The sequence below is a fragment of the Cupressus sempervirens genome, chromosome 8, assembly GCF_028749045.1.
Source record: "Cupressus sempervirens isolate cs-2001-9-10 chromosome 8, ASM2874904v1, whole genome shotgun sequence".
Lineage (NCBI taxonomy): Eukaryota > Viridiplantae > Streptophyta > Pinopsida > Cupressales > Cupressaceae > Cupressus > Cupressus sempervirens.
This window is the reverse complement of record NC_143125.1, coordinates 567,150,736-567,170,475: the sequence shown is the minus strand read 5'-3', so window position 1 is coordinate 567,170,475 and position 19,740 is coordinate 567,150,736.

Below are 19,740 nucleotides of genomic sequence, written 5' to 3'. Positions count from 1 at the left end.
GTTTCTTTCTAAGTGCCTCCCACATCACCATCTTTGACTAACTTATCTTTTTTAGTCTTTGTTGCTTGTTCTTTTATCTCTTTCTCTACTTGCTTAAGGTCTTGCAATGCTTGCTCACCTTTCTCTTTTATTGTAAGATTATGTAACCCATAAATAGATCTCCAAATAGCTATTCTTTTGGTTACCACATCCTCAATCTACTTATTCAGTATATGGAAAGCTCTATATTTGGAGGAAAATTTTGTTTTGTGCTTTTCCATAGCCTTAGTAATCTGTCTTTTGTCCAATTTTGGTATTACTTGGGCTAAAGCTGATTCCATGATTTTTCTTTTTATTTTAGGTTGTATTTCCATTTCTACTCAACTCGGTCATAAAGACTCTTAGGTAATGAGTTGGAAATCTCTATAGGAGTTGATTTGAATGTAGTCATCATCACATATATGACTTCCTCTATAGTATTTTGTTCAACTTTTCCTATCTTATCAAAATCTATGTGTACAAAGCTAGACAAATCTATATTTGATTTTATATTGTCACATAAATTATCTAAATCAGAGGAGGGACTATGACTTACCACCTTGAATTGACTCATGTCATTAGATTTTGTCTTCTCCTCATCTAACTCAGCTAGAGATACATATTTTCTCCTTTCATATATCTTTTTTTCTAGTTGGCTCAGCTCTGCTGAAGCAATAGTCCTCTTACCTTTAGGTTTCTCAGCAACCTTAACTTTTTTAGTGGTTGCCCTTGTACTAGCCCTAGTAATAGTTGTTGTTGGCTTTTGTTGTGATAGTTTCAAAATCTTCTTCTTAGGTTTCTCCACTTCAGGCTCCTTAGCCTTTCTTTTCTTTTTAGTAGACTTAGGTGCTTCCTTGGCTTCTTCTTCCTTGACAACTTCTTCCTTGGCACCTTCTTCATGAGTTCCCTCATCTTCTCCTTGACTTTGAGTAATTCCAAAAGGGGCTTGGACTTGTCCTTCCTCCTCTTCATCTTCATCTTCTACTTCATCTCCCCCTTTGCCAAATCTCTCTTTTATCTTCTTCACAAGTTTATTCTTCTTTCTTACCATAGAAGTTGTCTTCAAGTCAATTGTAATTCTAGAATTAGCTTCCTCATAATTCCCAAATGAGGTGGTACTTTTATCTATTTCCTCTACCAATAAAATTGTCACAGTTGCAGATGCCACATCAATATTTATCGCATATGGCAAGGAATTAAGCCATCTGACCCTGGGTAGGACTACTTGCACATATGTTTAATCATCATCAACTAAAAACTAAACATCATCATAATGTTTCTCAACTAGTGACATTGGAATCCTTAGTCTCTACTTCATAGACTTCTTGAATTCTTTAAAATAACTTGTCATCATTGACTCAAAGTTATCTCCAAGTTGCTCTATGTATTCTATAATCTAAACTATGATAGACCTATTGGTCTTCCAAACAACTTTACCAAATGAAGGAAATGTGTTCTACACATAAAAGAATATACAAACTAATAAAGAGCCAAATTTGCAAGATGCACTCTTAGTTTTCCTTATGGTCTGCAAGTTTTTAGATAGTTGTTGAAGTTACAACTTAGCAAGGTCATAGGTGTGGTCTTTCTTTACTATTTTGTATCCCAAATCTACAGCCATGTAGGACACATTGTTTAATCTGCTAGATTGAAATAACTTGTGAGCTATCACTCTCATAGAAAAATCAATTATAGGGTTTGAGATAGAATCTATAGACATTCCCCTATTATTCTATATTGCACCTATGTTCTTCTTTATTATCTCTTTTGAACCACTTCTCATGCTCTTGGGTCATTCTAGGGTAGCACACCCTAACACTCGGCTAACGATCCTTTTACTAATCTTAATGGGTCCTTTTTCTACCCAAATGAATTTTTCATGTATCCTATTGAGCACAATCTTGATCCATTTAGTCTTGGATACATTAGGGAAATCTAGGGCACAGGTCAACCCTTTCCTTTCTATGATTTTATTCTCTTCCCTTAAAATTCCATCATCACAAAGTTGACTATATAGTTCCCTAATCTCCATGTCACCTATACTTCCAACTTTACATGTATAACAACACCTGACATCCTAAATCATTAAGAATTTTGGTGGTATCATTGATAGTGCACCAGACAGGTCTCCTATTTATACAATTTCAACTATTGGATAGAAAGGTGGTAGTCTAACCTCATCACTAATTAATTATGTATTCAACACTTCATTTCCCTCTTTCCTAACATTTGTAGAAGATCTTGCTACCATATTTGATACATAGGTTTTACAAAAACTCAAATGGCAAAACTCGGCACCAATAAAATAACTTGCCAATCTGATGAATATGTCAAGTTGTAGTTGAATTCAATCGGTTCTCAAATACAAGCATCTCCTATTGCAATTTTCCTTCATGCTCTTTATTCTCTCTTCGATCTCAAATGAATGCAAATGAGTCAAGAAATTATTATATAACCCTTAAAATTTTGCAATAAATGCTTCATGCGTACACAGTTGTAAGTTGATCGATCAATATAGGGTTTCCAACTCACTTGGCTTATACATGGCTTCCACTTTTCTTGTTTCACATAACATGCTTGACCAATACTACCAGACCTTCATAGCTTGGCATCAATTGAAATATCATTCATGCTCGGCAGTAACTATGAAATCTTTCATGCTTAGCAACAACATAAAAACTAACAAAACTAAAGATTTCTTCCAGGTTCTAACTATTCCATTGTATCTTATTTCATGCATATATAATCTTGTCAAAACTTAGATTCTTGGAACTAATGTAAAATATATCATTGAGGTATCAATCCCACACATACATTTTGATTTCCTAGTTGGGGGTGATGTGATCACCTGATCCATTAGATGAAGTGACCTCATCTGAACTTGATGTGTTGCAATGTTCCTTCTTCTTCCATGTTTTGTTCATCTCCACTTCAAATTTCTCAACATCAACCTTATCTTTTCCTTTATTGAATCCATTGCTTGGTGCCTCTGACCTTGTTGGATAGTTTCTACTAATATGACCAGTCTCCAAACAACTCAAGCATGTAGTTTGACTCAACCATCTATTGTAATCACTTCTAAAATATGTTCTAATACAATTCTTAGGAACATGTTCATACTCTTGACAATAGTGACAACTCTACCTTGTATTGTAATCCCAATTGTAGGATTTTCTATTACTTTGTACCTTTTTCTTCTTATTTGATGTCCACTTGGCATTAGATCTGCATTCATATGCTTTATGTCCATACTTTTGACAATTGTTTCAATATCCTTCAAATCTTTGTGTGCTTAAGGTCGTGGTCCTGCATTTATGTGCCTGATGTCCTTGTTTGTTCCACTTATGATAGTAACCCTTGAATTTCTACTTAGGGTTTTGATTTGCATTGTTGCTCCTACAAACAATTGTTATATGACCTAACTTTCCATAATTATGACAAGTGGGTTTATAGTTCTTACCTTTTTAGTTTCTTTGTTCACCACTTTTAAATGATTCTCCTTCCTCAACACTAGTGTATCCCAATCCAGTAGTATCGTTGTTAGATCTAGGAGATCTCATCAGTTTCTCAAGGTATTTGATGGCTTCACTGGGTTTGTTGAAACTTTCAGCAAATTCCTTTTCTCTTTTCAATTCATTTCTTAGTTGTTCATTTTGTAACTTTAGGGTTGTGATCTCAATGTCCTTTCCATTAATTTCATGATTTTCAATTATTAATTGATTCATTGTATCCAATTTCATGTCATCAATCTTGTGTACCTTTGATGTCTTCTCTTCAATTCTATTAGTTGTTGGTGCTCAAAATTGTAGCCCAAATTTTAAGCACTGTTGAAGAAATTGAGCCCTATAAATGCTTTTGATGTGATTGTACATGGCTATAACTTTGAGGCCTAAGAGGTGTTCAATGCTTCTAACACCTTCCTTTTAGTGCATCTACCTATTCTATGAAGTTAAATTGCCATTCTGAGCCATTCTGTGAAGTCTCGTTTTGAACAAATTTTAAATTTGCATTTTACCCTTAATGTCAAACAGCAACATGAGGCTATGTTTGTGATTGAATATATCACACCCAAAAATGTGTCATGACCTGCCACTTTGGGAGTATCTAGTGTCCATACCTAAGAACTTATGTTTCAAATTTTGAGTTGTTTCGAATCTGTTTGACTAGGTTTTGAACTCGTCAAAGTTGGTAGTTTACTATTCTGTGCATTTGTGTAGTTGTGCATAATTCTGGGAAGCCCTATTTGACAGGTTATAATTTTGACCCAGTTGACCAAAATGTGAAAATTCCTTTTGTGTTGCATTAAAAATGTCAGAGACTTTTTATGTTTCAAGTTTTAGCTTATAACAAATCCATTTGATTAGTTTTCAAATGCAATTTCTAAAGTTTTACTAGCGTTAGTATTTGCAGATTGTTTGGTACCCCTGTTCGGGATGTCATAACTTGAGATTCATGATTGGTAAGATCAAATGGATTATACCCCTCTATTTTCCTCTAAAAATTCTCCAAGTTTTTAAGTCTTGACGAATCCATATGCACACTTTTCCAGGTCCATTCCATTTGTAAAAATAGAGTTCCTGCCAATGTTTCCAGTCAGCAAATCCAAGTAGCTCACTTTGACTACTTGCCACATGCGTCCTATTATTTGTCATGAGCCCAAGTCACAAATCCATACTCTCCTCATGATAGAGAATGAATGCCCCAATTTTTTTCTTCCCGAGTATTCATTTGCCCAATTTTCAAAGGCAATTCTGAACCCAATTTGTTGTTTTCTGACGTGTTTACTTGCAGGTAATTCTAAGAAGGAAACTTTAATAATGAATATCTTTTGACCTCAAATTTATCATGAGACGAGATTTGATGGGGTGCAAGAATGCAGAACAAAGACTCAGTGTGCCAATTTTCAGAGCTCGATCAGGTGTTCTGGTCAATTTTTAAGGCCAGTCAAAGGACCCTCTAGCATTAAATTGGCAAGTTGTAAATAAGTGATAAAGTGAGTTTTAAATGTTGGTTTAGTGATCGAACCTGATTCAAATCAGTTCAAGAAGGTCAATGGATCAGTTTGAGACTTCAGTCATTTGAAAACGAAAAAAGTTTAGCCGGACCCACTTGGGGCCCGACTAAATACTTGCGACATGTGCACCAATCTCAGTAGGAATGGTAACATTAAATTGATTCATTGATAGGTCTACCACATTACAAGCATGAATCAATTAGGAATGTGTACCTCAAATTTGATGATGTCCTCAATTCACCATCTTTGGAAATTGCATGCAACAAAATAAATAATTTGTCCAAGAACAACCAACTGGATTCAACATTCAGGTTGACTGTCTCTAAGGCATGGGAAGCTACCAAAGAATCAACAATGATGGAGGAGGAGTGCAAAGGTGTTATGTTCCATTTGTATTTGGATGCAAGGCAGGAACTTTAAAAACAAGTACCAAAGGAAGTATGAATAATCAAGAGTCTTCTAGCAATTAAAGATCCAGAAAAACAATTTTCGGATTTGGCACAAGCCTTTTTACCTAGAGATAAACTTCAAGGGAAGAATGCAAATGCATTGTACACAAATTTTTTAAATAAATTTGCATCATTAAGGGATTTTAACTATTTTTCTAGTTTTCTTAGGGTAATGGATAAGAAGACTTTAGAGTTGACCAAGTTTTAGTTGAGCAGGTAGCTAAAGAGAGTGGGAGAAAGGAAAAGAAGTCTTACGAGAAACCTATTGAAGACTTTCAAGCTCAACAGTATGTCCAAGATTCAAAGACATTTGTGGATATTTTACAGCCTACTCAGAAAGATCCTATGTTTTAAAAAAAAGGAATGAGGGTTAAGAATAAAAAAATCAACACTATGGAGGAGAGCTTAGAGGAGAAGAGGGAAGACGACTCTCTTATAAGAATACAAGCAAAGTAGTAAAGCTAATATTTTCTTGGATAAATGGTTCAGGGAAAATGATGATAGTCTTAGAGATGAAGATAAAGCTCTTATCAGATTCCAACATGAGTGACAGGGAAGGATGGTTAAGCAAAGAAAAATTGCTTTATCAAATGGAGATGATGATATTCTAACTCATCATGGTGCCACACTCTCAACTCTTGATGATTTTGAAGATGAGATTGCTGAAGAAAATGTAGTGTGAAGAAAAAGAAATGGAAGCTCTTTACAAAAGCCCACACCGACTCTTCTCAACTATCCATCTCTAGCCCACACAGTGACGTATGCAACTAATGGATAGCTAAGAAGAAACTGCATATTGAAAGGAGCAGACCACCATCTCAGTGGCAGGGGAGTTTGAAAGTCATGAAGATCCCAATGCTAAGATAGAAGCTTTAGCAACCAAGGGAAAGCCTCTATTTTATGGTCTAAGAAGGGGCATCTAGTAGCAGAGTAGAGGCATCAACCAATTATAACAATAGGAGAATTAATTCCACAAGTAACACTAACAAGAGTTAAAAGAGCTCCATAGCTATGCTAAAATCAGAAGATCATGTAGGAAATCAAAGGTAGAAAGTACAAAAAAGAGGAAGGCTCCAAGAATGGAAGCCGATTGCAAGGAAGCTGCTCTCTACTCTTTCATAATCAAAAGAAACTTATGCCATGAAGGAAGGCGTAGACTAGTAGATAGGGGAGATCCATGGCATAGTCCATCCATAGAAAATGGTGGAGAAAAAGTAGTTTTAATAGAGCCCTGACGAATTCCTTGCTATCAAAAATGCCTTTGCTATGGAAATCCAACATTAAACATTGCCAACAGATAGCTATATTCAAGTTACAATGAACACAATCAAAGAACAGGGTCTTCATGTTATGTTGAAAGGAGCTTCATCAAGCATAGCATCAATGAAATCTTCTAGCGGTATACTTCAAGGAAGCCCTCCCACATTTTCCAAGCCACTTAATTTGAAAAAGAGGTCATAGCATCAAAAAGTCCCCATGTGTAGTTTGGAGTTGGCAAATTGAAGGAGTGGGTAGGGTGTCACACAGAGGCACCCACGCAAGTTTGAAAGAAAGCATTTTATTTAGGTAAAGAAGAGTAATCAGCGTATCAAGAGATCCACACCATGTTGAGCCTCCAAAGTGGATAATAAGGAAGCAACTCACCCATGACAAGAAAATAAGAAGAACAGGGTAATGGTTATAATTGTAAATGAAGAAATGTGACAAACCAAAGTGAGTTAAGGGAGGAAGTAGTAGAAACAACTTATCCCACATTGGCTACGCAAGGGCATTTTCAAACTTTTAAATACAATCTTACACAAGAGCATAGTGTCTTAAAAATAGATGCTTTTTGTGAGCCATGTACTCACAGGTGCGGCCCGTGGTTGGCCAAGTCAAAGCATATATTTTGAACTAACACGCAGTCAAAAGATTGATGATGTCAGCACAACCAAGCAACTCGAAAAGTCCAAAAGCTGGCAACTCACTACCTCACTAGACAAAAAAACTCAAAAATCTGGCTAGTGACATAGCGAGTCACCGAAAAAACTCAAAAATTCAGCAAAAGACAAATGAGTTTAGATGGAAGGAGATTGCAACACATGTCCCGATCGTGTGGATTTTTCTATCTTGCCATAGGAAGATGCACAATGGTTAACTATAGCGACATGGTCAGGGTTGATGTGGTGACGACACATGGCAGTGGGTCTCGTAGCACTGATGAGGTAGATACAAGTTTCAACCAATAATGGAGCACCATGTGGCGAACAGGTGGCAATGATGAGGTAGGTGTTGACTGGGTAGTGACTGGTGTTGATGAAGCAATAAGGTAGCCAATTAGGTGATGCCATGTGGCAGCTCGGGTGGTGCCCAATGGGCCCGGGGAGGAAAAGGAGTTCTAAAATTAAAAGATATCCTTGTTCCTGCACGTTCATGCCCATTGTGAAAAATTTGGTGTGAAATGTCAAATTTCTATAGTTTAAACTATAGGATATTTTAAACTTTTCATTTTCATTCTTTTATTTGTGCAAAGCCATGACAAAATTCTAATCTTCAGAAGGCCATAACAAGGGCATTTTTAATCCAAAATGGGTGCTCCAATATACCACCGAAACTAGGAAGAAATGAAATTTCCAAATATGAGGTCAATTTCTACACAGGTGCTCACTAGTTTAGTCTATAGGTCAATTTGTGATTCTTAGGGCATTGGTAGCAGAACAGGTAGATTTGATTATTAAGAATCAGAATTGGTTAGAGGGCAGTTTTAAAGGGTTGCTAGGATCTGAATGTTGAGAAAATCATCCTTAAACAATTTTCTTGCATTCTAGAAGTCACATTGAACTGATTTTCACTTTTTACCACAAATTCACTTTAGCACCAAAATCAGTTATGATGATAAATAAAATATCTCAAATATTTCTATCTTTGAGAGCCAGAATCGTGGGGATTTGATAAGTAGTTATAGAGAGAAGATAGAGAGAGGCATTTTCATCTTCTTGGGAAGGAATTTTGAGGATACACATGTCAATTACAGATTCAATCTGAGATTTTCTTTCTTTCTATTTATGCTTTCTTCTTCTCTTTTGTAAGGGTTGTAATTTTGGAAAGTTTCTCTGGAATGAAGGCATTTAGTAGAACTGACCCTAGAATTGATGAAGTCTACATGGAAGATCTAGGATGTGCTGTTTCTAGACCATGAAGATTTGCTTTGGCTATGATACCCCCTTCCCATCCCATCAATTTCTCATTCCCGCCATTTTCTCTCTTATATGACAAAATTTGTTATTGTACAGTCTAGTTTATTAGGTTGTTTATGAGTCAATTTCATGCATTTTCATGTATTATTTTAAGGAAATCAATACAAAGAATAGCAGGTGTGATTTTCATGTTAAATCTTGTCTCCATTATTAGTGAGTTGTAATGTTTTATGATCTTTGAACAAAGAGCCTAGGTCATAGTTGCAGTCCTTTAAGGTTGTATATTGCTTCATTGTTGCTTGTAATTCAAGGAATTATGTAAATGCTTTAGAGATTCAATAGGGTCATAGTTTTATTCAGGTGGATATCAGGTAAGAATGAGATTTAAGTTGAACATTGATGTCTATTTACAAGGTAAATGGATAGATCATATATCTGAATATGTGTATAAGTATTAGATATCCAAAATGTGTGAGGGAGATTCATGAATTGCCCAATGGATTAGGCACTGATTAGCTACAGGATCATTAGTTTTTTTGTCTATACTTGGTTTTCATCTACTTTCCCCACCCACATAAAATCAAAATCAAATTCAAATCATCTTTACATTTTATGTTGAAGAGCTAGAATAGTTTAACCCTCACTCATCTTATGAGATTCATAGATTTGCATTTAGCTACTGTAGATCTGTGTCATTTCATGAGTTATTAGGAGATATAAGGGGTTTTCATCTATAGTAAATAGATTCAGGGATATGTTTTGTACTAGTACGATATCAATTGAATCTGAGGTCTACCTACCTAGGTCTTGTAGAGCCTGAAGCAGAAGAAGGGTCAAGCCTTATAGTTGGCTCGATGTCTAAAATGGCATGTTGAAAATGGGAGTTAGCTGCCCCTAGATATGTTAAATTCTCATTGGGATAATTGAAAACCCTCCAGCATTTTCAATCACCAACATTGGTCATTTTCCTTTTGTCATCTTTAATCATGACCTTGTCTTCCTTAGCTTTCTTTTTCTGCTTGGTCACCTCACATAGAAATACTAATTGGATTTATTTTTCTATCTTATGATTCCTAACCTCTTCAATTAACACACCATTCTTTTCAATCATATTTGCAACTGTTGCATCAAACTCACTTGAGTTTCCATCTGCAAACAATTCAATAGTATCTTCCTCTTGGTAATGTCTATCATTTTCCTCAATAGCTATTTCTTCCTTATCTTTAATGAGCACTTCAACTCATCTCTTGCTTCATTTAACTAATGTAACATAAGTTGAATTTCAATCTTTTGGTTATCAATAACCTTTCCCAACTTGTAGACTTCCATCTTTAAGATCTTTCTTCAAAGTTGCAAAGCATTCCTTTCTAGAGAACAAGGCTCTAATATCAATTATTGGAATTAACAATAGGAAAGTAGAGGTGGGGATGAATCAGTACTTCAAAACATTAACTATAAAACATTCACCACACATCCATCTCACAATTTTATCATGTAAATTGAAATAGCTAGCTGCATATGTTCATCCATAGCATGAAACAAATAACACATGACACAATAAATTTGTTACCCATAAACCCTCCAATGAGAAGGTAAAATTGGAGTGGGGATGACATCCACAAATATTCACTATTGTAGTTGTAAAGTGTGTCCAATGAAGGTTACAATTGTTTGATCATAAACTATGATCTACCCTATGAAAGTTTTACCCTATTAAAGGCTTATAAAGACTGTTAAATCTAACATTGTTCAAAGATTTCAACACCCTACTAAAAGTGTGCCTTATTAGAGGACTTCAACTTACAATAAAGTAAGCACCTTGTTAAATAATTTACAAAATCTTGCTAGGACTACTCGATTAAGAGATTTTCACTGATTCACCTATTAGAATATTTTAGCCTTGATTCTTTGGTTAGCACCTCTCTACTAGATATTAGATCTCCTCTTTCATGATGTGTACTTGATCCTCCTGATCAAATGTATCTCTTCTATCGTTTAACTACTTTTTTTGGTTCTCTCTAATTGATTCTACAATCTTTTACAACCTCCTTAGTCACTATGAATATTCTCTAAGTACTTAGAATTTTCCCTTCTCTTAAAATCTGCACATGCAAACTCTTTAGGGTTTTCTCTACTTAAGAAGACTTAGGTGAGCTAGGGTTAGGTAGGAATCAATGATTATGATTTTCCCATTTTTTTTTGTTAGAACATCTCTTAATCTGATTGGTTGCATGCATTGCATAAGTATTCTCAATATACCTTTGTATATATCTTCTAGAATCATAAAACAATCCTTAAGTCAGCCCAAACATGGTCTATATAGGAGTTTGTGTGATTACAAACCATTATGTCCAAAATCATTTACTTGGCACTTGAAAGCTTTGATGCTTAGCATCCATTACATCTTCAATATTGCAACTCATCTCCTGAATGACTCAGCATCCACTATTTTACTCGGCATATGAATCACTTGACATATATGTCTTTCTTAGCACTTAATTAACTCAACACATACCATCTGCTTGGCATAAACTTGTGCTCAGCACTAACTACATATGATTGCTCAACATGCACTACTTACCCAAAACATACAGAGTTTTGTTAAGTATTGACTTAAGTGTTTTGTCACTACCTTTTCAAAACCAAAATGATATCAACACAAAAAGTCATCAAGGTAGACAACAACAAACTTCCCAATGAATTCCTACAAAATTTCATTCATTAGTCATGTAAACATACGAGGAGCATTAAATAAACCAAATAGCATAACCAATTATTCATGCAACCCTTCATTAGTTTTAGAGATCATCTTCCATTTATCCCCTTCTCATATCCTTATTTGATGGTACCCACTTTTGAGATCTATTTTTAAAAAATATGAAGCTCCCCAAAATAATCCAAAAACTCTTCTATTCTAGGAATAGGAAATCTATATCTTATAGTTATCCTATTAATGGCCCTATAATTGGTACACAGTAGGCACTTACCATCCTTATTTGAAGCAAGAACCAAGGGTACAACACACGGCCTAAGACTTTTCCTTACCAACCCATTGTCAAGAAACTCCTACACTTGTCTAGAAATCTCTTCATTCTATTGTCGTATCATCTTATATGCTACCTTGTTGGGTAGCACTACTCTAACAATAATATCAATATGGTGACTTATATCTCTCACTGGTGGTAGAGACTTGGGCATTACATCAACAATGATATCCTTGTATTGGTTCAACAAGTCTTCAACTTCTCTCAAGCCTATTGTTCTACTTTTTTTCTCCCTATCTTCCTTAGGCTTAAGTACCAATGAATATCCAATTCAATCTTATTCTTCAAGGGTATTAATGAACTCTTTCTCGCCCACCATCAACACCCTTGGTCCAACTTGACAAGCCCATAATTTCTCTTCTCCTTTGAAAGTCATCCTGAAGGTTACCTATGTTAGAAATTAAAGTCCACCAATATAACTAGGGGATGGTGAATCAGTTATCCAAATATTATAACATTTATCAACCTTATTAATCTTTAACCATGTCAACCATAAGAAGATACACATACACAATAACACTAGATATGTTAAGTAGGGAAACCCTTGATCAAAGGGAAAACCTTGGTGAGAATGGTACCCAAAAAATTATGTACTAATATAAAAGTTCCTTGTAAGAGGATGCAATCTATTAGGAGCCAATGAATGCATTCAGTACATATTGGTCCCTATTAGGAGATTTTGAATCCCTATTAGGAGATTCCAATATTGTTTAGAGTTGTAGAAGGCAGAAGGACCCATTGTCCAAACAGCTTTAGGGGAAAGACCACCGAACACACTATCCAATTAATCTCTCTACTATATCTTGTAGAATAATAGAAATTAAATAACTCAAACTCCTCTATCCTCTTGACCAAACAAAACCTCTTTTAGATCTCAATGCCAAATATTCAACTTCCTATCTAATAATCCCTTGGATTGCTTACACCCATTTACCAACTTCACATATCCAATACAAGTTTTCTTGCTTACATTCCTTACACACTTCATTACAAGTAAAACAACCTTCCTATATACCATATCCTCAAACTAATTCCTTGAGTCATCCTTGAGGCTTTCCCAATTAATTATTATAGGACCTCATTAAGATATTACAATTTATTACATATTTTCACAATTACAAACCACTATCAGCTCCAAGTAGATACAACTTCTCACACTTGTGACCTCTAACCTTGCACACTTACTGATGTCATCATTAGGTTATCTATTTTCACTATCTAACTTCTCTCATTATGATGTTATCCATGTTAAGAGATACAATCCAAACATCAGAAACCACTTGTCAGGTAATCTATCTACACATTATCCTCTATAATTCTTGAATAAATATTATGTGTCTTTGACTCTCTATATGTGCACTTTTCCACTTCATCTAGACACACATGTTATAATTTATCCCTAATTGTGTTTGACATTGTCTTTAATAGACAACCCATTTGACATTGTTCTCTATCAATCTTCACAAAAATAATACTATGTTGACATCAATGACAAACACAGTCATGAATGTAATATGTCACTCATGCTAACCATATATCCAATGCATAGGATACTCCCCCAAAGGAATACCATAAGCATTCATGCTAACAATCTCCCCCTTTGGCATTGATGGCAACATAGATGAAAAACATCTAAGTTCAACAATACCAAATTCAACTTTGTTACTGCTAGTGTTGTTCTCTTCTTTTCAAATCTTCTTCATCAATCAAATTTGAAACCCATAAGAACACTTCTCCATCTATGCTTCCTCATCATTAGGATCAATATCAGTTGTTCACACTCTAAATTCATAGGAATAAGTCTCCATATGTGTTCCCTCATTCTTACATGGATCAACATTAGTTGTTCATTGTCTAACTCACAAGAACAACTTTCTATTTGTGTTTTCTCATTCTTATATGAATGGAAATCAATCATTCACACTTCTCCCCCATTGATATAACTCAATGTTTCTCCCTATTGACATCAATCTATTCATAAACAATTCTCCCACATGCATACATCTCTTATGTAATATCTCTCCCCCATTGTGCTAGAGGATGTTTTTCTATAGGATTTTTCATGTACACTTCTCCCTCACTGACATCAATGAAAAAGGCTCATCATGTCAATAAACTTCTCAAAATCTTTAGCTAGATCAAGTGTCTAAAGACACTATTCTATACCAACTACTAAAATTCCTTAATGACACTACTCATCATAGATACTCCCCCATACAAGAAGCATCAACATTCGGTCCAAAAAAATAATAGTGATCTATATCACTGGACTGATGTGCTCTCTACATCATCTACTTAGAAGTAGGTAGCAGCATAACCCCAAGTATACATCACAAATATTCAAATACAAAATTTGGCAAAGGCTTCATAAAGATATATACAATGTGTTATTTAGTATTCACATACTCTAGTCTAATTTCTTTCTTTGTAACTTTCTCTCTCAAAAAATGATACTTAATGGATATATGCTTAGTCCTAGAATGCAACATAGGATTATTAGACATACTTATTATACTTGTGTTATCATAATGTATGATAATAGGTTTTGAAAACTATATCCCTATGTCCATTAGCATCCACTTCATCCACATAATTTGATTACAATAGTTTATTGTTGCTACATACTCTACTTCTGTTGTATTATGTGAGATACAATTATGTTTCTTTCTTAGCCAAGAAACCAATCTTCCTCCAAGGAAAATTGCTCCATGACTAGTTTCCTTTCTGTCATCAATAATGCCTTCCCAATATGCATCAGTATATGCACACAAAGTAAATTCACTTAATCTATCATACTATAGTCCAAAATCATATGTACCCTGCAAATATATGAATATCCTCTATACTCTTGCATAGTGTGCTTCTGTAGGATCTTCTTGAAATCTTGCTACTATACCAACTGCATTTTCTATATCTAGTTTGGTGTGAGTTGGATATTGCAAACCTCCAATCATAGATCTGTACTTCTTCTATTCAACTATAGGCATCTCATCTTTGCTAGATAAATTGTGACCAATTATCATAAGATTTATAACAAGCTTGTAACTTTCCAAACTAAAAGTTTTCAACAAGTCTTTCAAATGCTTAGTTTGTGAAAGGAAAATACCATCACTATTCTAGACAATCTATAGACCTCAGAAATATTTCATCACACCAATCACACTCATCTCAAATTCATTCTTTATTTCATCAGTAAATTTGTCACTTGATTCATCATTATATCCAAAGATTATGTCATTCACAAATATCACAATAATTAACAATCCACTTTCAATTTCTTTCAAATAAAGATTACTTTATATCATAACTTTAATAATTCAAATACTTATCCAACCTTGCATACTAGGTTCTAGGTGCTTGCTTTAGACCATACGATTCTTTCTTCAATATACCTACCATGTTGTTTTCTTTTGTCAAAGGAAATCCTTTAGGTTTTTCAATGTAGACTTCTTCAAGTTCTTCATTTAGAAATACTAACTTTACATCCATTTGATACACTTTAAACTTCTTACTTACTACATAAGAAAAGAACATTCTTACTACTTCAATTCTGGCAATAGGGGAAAATGTCTCTTCATAATCTATACCTTCTTTTTTTGAATATCCTTTGCATACCAATCTTTCTTTATTTCTTACAACCTCACCTTGTTCATTCATCTTGTTTCTGAATACCCACTTAGTTCCTATTACATTCTTGTCTTTAGGTATAGTAACCAATTCCCATGTCCCATTTTTTACAATATAATATAGTTCTTCCTTCATTTCTTGAATCCAATGATCATCCTTTCATTCCTCATCTACATCATTTGGTTCAACTTAATAAATTAAACATATTTCTTCATGTACTTTTTTTCTAATCAGTACTCCTTTTTCTTTGCTTCTAATAATCTAATTAGCAGGGTGATTCTTTGTCACATTCCTGTTAGGTGTAGGTGTTACTATTTCAACTCTTACTTCTTCTAGAAATTTAGATCTTGGTTCTTCTCTTTATTCAACAACTTAAACATCATTCTACAAATCATTGCTAGTCTCAAAAAAATATTCAACATTTTCTATAATAGGTTTAGGATTAGTTTCTTCTTCATCAAAATTATAATCCAACATTCTCTCTTTAACTCCAAACTTTTCATCCACTTTAACATGTGTGCACTCAACAATAGTCTTAATTCTTTGATTAAAAAATCTATAAGCTTTTATTTTTCAATGAATAACCAAGGAACATACCTTCATCACTTCTTCTATCAAACTTACCAATATCATCATCTCTCTTTATGTAACACTTACTTCCAAAAAAATTGAAATACTTTACTAAGGGTGCATGTCCAAACCATAATTCTTAGGGAGTCTTGTTTGTACCTTTTTTTAATTTGTAATCTATTAAATATATTGACTCCTATATTGACTGCTTCTCTCCAAAATTTCTTTGATACATCATTCTCAAACATCATGGTTCTCAATGCTTTTGTTATAGACCTATTTCTTCTTTCAAAAATCCCATTTTTCTTAGGGGTCTTAAGTGTTGATTGATGTTTCTTGATGTCATTCTCTTCACAAAAGTTGTTAAACTCATTTGAGGTACACTCTCTAGATCTATATGATCTTAAATATTTTATTTTTAATTCAGAGTCATTCTTAGCTTTGTTCTTAAATAAGTTAAAATTTTCAAATGCCTCAAACTTTTCTTTAAGAAACACTACCCACATCATCCTAGTGAAATCACAAACAAAAAATTATGAAGTACCATTCACCATAGAATCATCTTGTTCTTGTAGGACCACTCAAATATATATGAACAATATCCAATTTAGTTGAGGTAGTGAACTTCTTGATAGGAAAGGAAACTTTCTTCTACTTATCCATAATACATTCTTTGCACACAAAATTAGTAGGCTTCACAATTGTAGGTAAATCTCTAACAGAAAATGTAATACTATCCTTTACAATGTTATCAAAGTTTATGTGACAAATTATTCTATGAGATAATCAACTATTATCCACCTTTACAATCAAAAGTTTCATCACTGTAGGGTTCAATTGAAAAGCATTACCTTTGGATCTTGTGCTTTTGTCAATTAAATTATCATCTTTATCATTGATAATGCATGTCTTTTCTATGAATTTTGACTGATATCCTTTATCAACCAACTATCCAACACTCAATAGGTTGTGTTTTAATCCATCAAAAAATTAGACATCATCATTGTTGGTGTTTCCATCATGAGTAATAGATCATATTCCCTTGATATGACAAGTTGCATTGTTACCATCTCTAACAATCCCTCCGTCATGACTACTAACCTTAAAAAATGTATTCATGTCACCAGTCATATGATATAAGACAACCACTGCCTATGATCCAATCAAATTTATTTTCAACTTATGAAACTAAGGCTTTCTCTTCTCTAACTTTTTTCAAGATTTTCTTTTTTTATAGCTACAAATCCTAACTCATCATCACTTTCACTATGAACACTTTCATTGGACTCACCACCTTCATTTGCATATAAAGAATCTCTAGGCCTTCTAGACTTGAAATTATTCTTATACTTTTTCTCTCTTTTAGGACACTTAGAAGCATAATTACCAAATTCATTGCAGGTCCAACATTTAAAGATTCTCTTATCATCTGGTTCAATCCTTACAAGTAGGGAAAATTCCTTCCTCAATTCTTCTATCCTCATCAAAGCTAGATCTGCTACTACTGGCATAATCTCCACTAGTACTTGCACTTCTTGGCAAGGAAGGCTGAACACTTAATGCACTAAAATTTGTTTCCACTCTTGGTAATTCTTGAGATTTCTTCAAGCTTACTTTTGTTACTTCCAATCTTCCAAGAAGAGTCTCTTTGGTAAACTTCTTAGTACAAGATATTACTTTCTCAATCATCTGAGTTGTCTGTCTAAATGGTGGACTCAAAAGTTTTCAATATCTTCCACATAATCTCATCTTCATATTTAGATCCATTACAAGAATTAATTCCTGCAATAATTTATAATGTTCTACCAATATAGCTTCTTACAGATTCATCTTCCATCATTTTAGCATCTTGAAACAAACATGTCTAATTATGTAGTCTAATTCTTTTAGTATGCTTATCACCTTCAAAAGTAGATTCTAAAGATTTCCAAATTTCATGAGATGTCTCTAATTATTTTACTTGATTATATTCATTCTAAAAAAGAGATGACAATAATGCTTCTCTGACAAGCATATTGCACATAAATATATCTCTTGTTGCTTCACTAAAATCCTCAAGTTTTCTTTCTTCCACAATATTATTTCTATCCTTTGTCATTGGCCAATACCCTAGACCCATACATAGAAAATGAGTCTTTTTCTTCTATTTCCAATGGTCATAGTTAACTCCGTTGAATTTAGGACTTTCTTTTTGAAGTGACCCACCATTGATCTCCTTAATCTGTTGCACCAAAAGAATAATATGTCAATGCTGGATAAAACCACTTAACTTATAGTAAATAGGAGGTAGTTAATCCCTTGTCACAAATCTTTATGGGAGTATTGAAAAAATTTCTAACAATCTCCCCCTTAGTATTACCCAAGGGTGTGAGGATTTGAACCTGTGACTAAGCACTAATACCAATTATTACAAAGTAAAGTCCACCAAATTTACTTAAGTGGGGGCAGGGGGGGTGAATTAGTTATCCAACTATTAAATCATTTATCAACCTTACTAATCCTTAACCATATAAACAATATAACCAACAACCATAATAAGATACACATATACAATAACACCAGATATGTTAAGTAGGTAAACCCTTGATCAGAGGGAAAACTTAAGTGGGAATGGTGCCCACAAAATGAATCCCTATTAGGAATATCCTTGTAAGAGGATGGACTTTGTTAGGAGATAATGAAATATATTCAATACATAACAGTCCCTATTAGGAGACTTTGAATCCCTATTAAGATATTCCAACCCTGTTAAGAGTTGTAGAAGGAAGAAGGACCCATTGTCCAAACAACATTAGGGATAAGACCACCAAACACACTATTTAACTAATTTTTGTGTTATTCCTTGTAGAGTAATAAAAATTAAATAACTCAACCTGCTTTGTCCTCTTGACCAGACCAAACCTCTTTTAGATCTCAATACCAAATCTTCAACTTCAAATCCAATAATCCCTTAGATCACTTACACACATTTACCAACTTTGCCTATCTAATACAAGTTTTCTTGCTTACATTCCTTACACACTTCATCACAAGGAAAATAACCTTCCTATATACCATATCCTCAAAATAATTCTTGAGCCAGCCTTGAGGATTTCCCCATTACTTATAGTAGGACCTCATTAAGATATTATAATTCATTACATCTTTTCATAATTACAAACCATTGTTGGCTCACAGTAGATACAAATTCTCACATGTGTGACCTCTAACCCTACATACTTACTAATGTCATCATCAAGTTGTTTACTATCACTATCTATGTTTTCTCATCACGATGCTATCCATGTTAAGAGATACAATCCAAACATTACAAACCACTTTTTAGGTACTCTATCTACGCATTGCCCTCTATAATTCTTCAATAAATCTCACATTTCTTCAACTCTCTACATGTGCACTTTTCCACTTAATCAGGACACATTATATAATATATCCCTAAGTGCAATTAACCTAATCTTTAATACACAGTTTGTATGACCTTGTTCTTTATCTACAACTCTACTAGTCTTCATAAAAACAATACTACGTTGACATCAATGACAAACACAGTCATGAATACAACATTTCAATCATGTTAAGCATCTCTCTAATGCTTAGGATACTCCCCCAAATGTATATCATTAGGATTCATTCTAAAAACCCATCCTTCTAGAAACTGTAAGAGTTCTTCTCACCATCATGGTGTGCCTTCCTATCAAATTAGCAAGGTCTACCTAGCAAGAGTTGGCAAGCATCCATAGGAAATATATCAGATAGTATCTTATCCTTATATCCCCCTATGTTTAAATCTACCCAATCTTGCTCATTCAAAACCTCTTGTTGTCCCTTGTTCAACCAACTAA